Consider the following 3,636-nt stretch of genomic DNA (forward strand, 5'->3'; position numbering starts at 1 on the left):
GGTGCGAGAACCGGTTGCCAAAACCGAAAAGAAAATCCGAGGAGAAAAGGACAAACACAAAAAATTGAATTCGTATACGGGTTTTGGACCACCAATATTCATCCCAAATGAATTGATTTTGCACCAAACGACCACCAAGATGACCAAAAAAAAAAAAGGTTCGGCAATGGAAGTTTATCCAAATTGCACCAACCAAGAGAGAGATAGGAACCCCAAGCGAATTGGTCAAAATTGGCAATAGAAGCAGACGTCTTCTTCTCTTGAAAGAGTTGCAGACGTTTTCAAGAGAGAATTGCCCCAAATTTGACCTCCTACCTCTATCATCAAAGAAAAGTGGGGATATCATTTCCCATAAAGTTTTGTCTCCCACTCATCTTTCTATATCCATATATTTGGAATCAGTCTGAATTTCTGACTCACTTGGGCTGATTGATGAGAAACTCATCATCGACCAAACTTGAGGAAAATAACACTTGAATAGTGGGCCATTGGTCCACACTCTCAATACCATATCCCTTGCTTGGATGGATCGTGGTCCAAGGTTTTCAACCTGAATCTCTTCCTTATATATGTTTCAACTTTATAAACATTATTCTAAAAATAACTCACCTGACTGTCTCTTCTTGAAATAATTGATTTGTCCTATTTAACTAGGGAAATGATAAATGCGCCCCATTTCATTACTTGGGACACCCGAGTACACTTTATCTATGATTGCAAAAAGGCAGTTGTACATCACATGAGAAGCATTGAAGGGACCTGATTGCCATCGTACACTGCACCTGGGTGCCTGAAGTAATGAAAAGGGGCGCATTTAACATTTCCATTTAAGTATTTCTCTAAAAAGAAATCTCTCTTTGCGTGTGTCACATGCCCAATTGGCTGTAACACAAATAAACAAAGAAAAAGATAGAACAGTGCAGAGAAAGGTTGCTTCGAGGAGATTATTATTTCATAACGAACTTTTTAATCATCTCTCTCTTCTACTTTTAAGCTAGGGGACTGGCAATTAACCAAGAAAAAAAATTAACTAATTTACAATACGGCTATACTATATATTATAGAGAATCACTTACCATATTTAACATACTTAATTAAAATTTGTATTTTCCTCAGATCTCTCTCAAAACCGCTAACTTTTCATGTCTCATCAGGATTTCATCTGAAAATTCTCTTCCCCCTCTCTAATGATTCTCTTACCTTTATTTTTTAAAAGAGTTTTATGATTAAAATCATTTTTTAAAAGGTTTTCTTGCTACCTACCTTGCTCATTCATTATCATTTAAAATTACATATCTTTTTTTCTTAAGCTAGTCCTAGTATTTTTTCCTAGTATATGCTTCTATCCAGTCCAAAAATAATGCAGTCCTAACCCCCCAACCACGTCGATGTGCTATAACCTTCAATCTTTACACCCTCACATATATTTGGGTTTTTTCTTACACCAAAATTAGTGTCTTGAGGAAATGCAGTGGAACTCTCTCTCTCTCTCTCTCTCTCTCTCTCTCAAAAGTCACTATTAACCTTTTTCTGAAGCGACTTGCTAAGCAATTTCATAGAAATCCATTTGCGGCTCACTTTTTCAAGAGAGAACTGCCACCTCTTACAGATTTTGTCTTATTCATTTAATTCATTGGAGATGGCTTTTCTATCCTGAAAAAGTTGGCTGCAAAATGTCTTTATGTGAAATTATCTAGCAAGTCCCTTTTCCAAATGCATGTTTTTTATATGTTAGCAAAACTTTTAGGCTATGATAAATTCGCACAGCCGGAGGATAATTCACACCCCTCTAAAGAGGATATGTGGCAGACTTTGACGCTTTTTAACGTATAAGGGGTGTGAATTATCCTGTAGGGGGTGCGAATTTACATCGCCCAAACTTATTCATTTTTTCTTCAAAATCTACATTTCATTTTGTTGCGCTGTTGGAAATGTTATTATTGGAATTATTTTCAATAAAACTTAAAAAACTTCAAAACTTTTTTTTTTTTTTTTTTTTTTTTTTTTTTTTTGGTTTTTTAAAATCTCAGTTCGTTTTGTTTTCTATTCTTCGGAAGTTTTGAAAAAATTCAAAGTAGATGGTGCTTTATTATTACAATATTTAAATTATTATAAATTTACCGATTTTTGGTGACTGCTGGTAAATGTACACCGATACAAACCTACTTTTTGTAATGGCAAGTAAAATGAAAAATTAAAGAAAGAGGAATGATAGACTGAAGGGCGCCCTTGCAAAAACTCAATACAAACAAGGTTTCAAATTTCGTCCGAAATTTCGGATTTCGGTCAAGACCGAAACCGAAATGGCCCGAAACATAAATCGGCGAAAAGTACCAAATTTCGGAAATTTCGTTAATTTTGGCGAAATTATAAAGATTATAATAATTTTTTAATCCATTACCAAATTTCGGCTGAAATTACCGAAATTAATTTCGGCCGAACTTTCAGCCTAAAAATTTGAAATTTCGTGGCCCAGTAACTAATTTCAGGATTTCGGCTGAAATTTCGGTTTCGGTGGGGTCCGAAATTACCCCTGAAACCGAAATTTAAAACCTTGTTTATGACTACTCACACTAGGAGGGGGCTGTCCCAGGTAAGAAAAAGGGGGTAAACATACCATGTCCCATACTAGGAGTAAATTTTCAGAGTTATACCAAGCTAGGGACCGGTAAAATGTGCAACGCATTCTAAGATGGGTCCCATTTATATTCCTAACTTTATAAAGGCATCTGAGAACGACATTTATAGTTAAATACATTTCCTAAGAGGGGCCGGTAAAATGTGCAACGCATTCTAAGATGGGTCCCATCTTATATTCCTAAGATGGCCGGGTCCCATTTTGAAAAATTGTTAAAGAGGGTTGATAACCCCATTTTGAGAGTTTGAAAACCCCATTTATGTGTCCCCCGTTGGCAATTCTCATACTCTGGTGTCCCCCATTTACAATTTTTCCTATTATTAACTGCTGGATGACATAAAAATTAGGGATTTGCTAGGGACCATCGCATAAGAAATTTTGTCAAATACACTTTAATCATCTGAGGTTGCTGCTCTCAATTGCACCAGCCAGTTGCTTAAGAAGACAAGAAAGAGTGAAGCTTATTGCCAGGTTTTGTCAACTATAAAATAATAAAAGTGATATATTCGCACTTTTTCTTCCCTGTGACAGCCCCCTCTAGTGTATTAATGACTACATTGTTACACTAGGAGGGGGCTATCCCAGGTAAGGAAAAGGGAGCGAACATACCAATTACCATGTCCCATACTGAGTAAACACTCAGAGTTCTACCGAGCTAGGTAAAGTGTGCAACGCATTCTAAGATGGGTCCCATTTATATTCCCAACTTTATATAGGCATCTGAGAAGTGGCAGACATGCAGCCCAACAGTTGTCAGGAAAGACCCTAAAAGTGACTTTATTTTTAGAATGAAAGCCACACTATACCTTTGCTTTAAGCCTTTAAGCACCAATAATTGTGTAAGGTAGGGCACGATAACATGATAAACCGATAAAAAACCACGTCATGGAAACCATGAGATTCACGAGGAGAGAGAGAGAAACACACACTGCCTCTGCACCTCTGCTTTATCTCCAATAAATTAAGAACAGTGGATGCTTTGGATTGACTAGAGTCTA

This window comes from Tasmannia lanceolata, unplaced genomic scaffold (genome assembly GCF_043159265.1).
Source record: "Tasmannia lanceolata isolate RefF3 unplaced genomic scaffold, GAP_Taslan_0.1 ptg000015l, whole genome shotgun sequence".
NCBI lineage: Eukaryota > Viridiplantae > Streptophyta > Magnoliopsida > Canellales > Winteraceae > Tasmannia > Tasmannia lanceolata.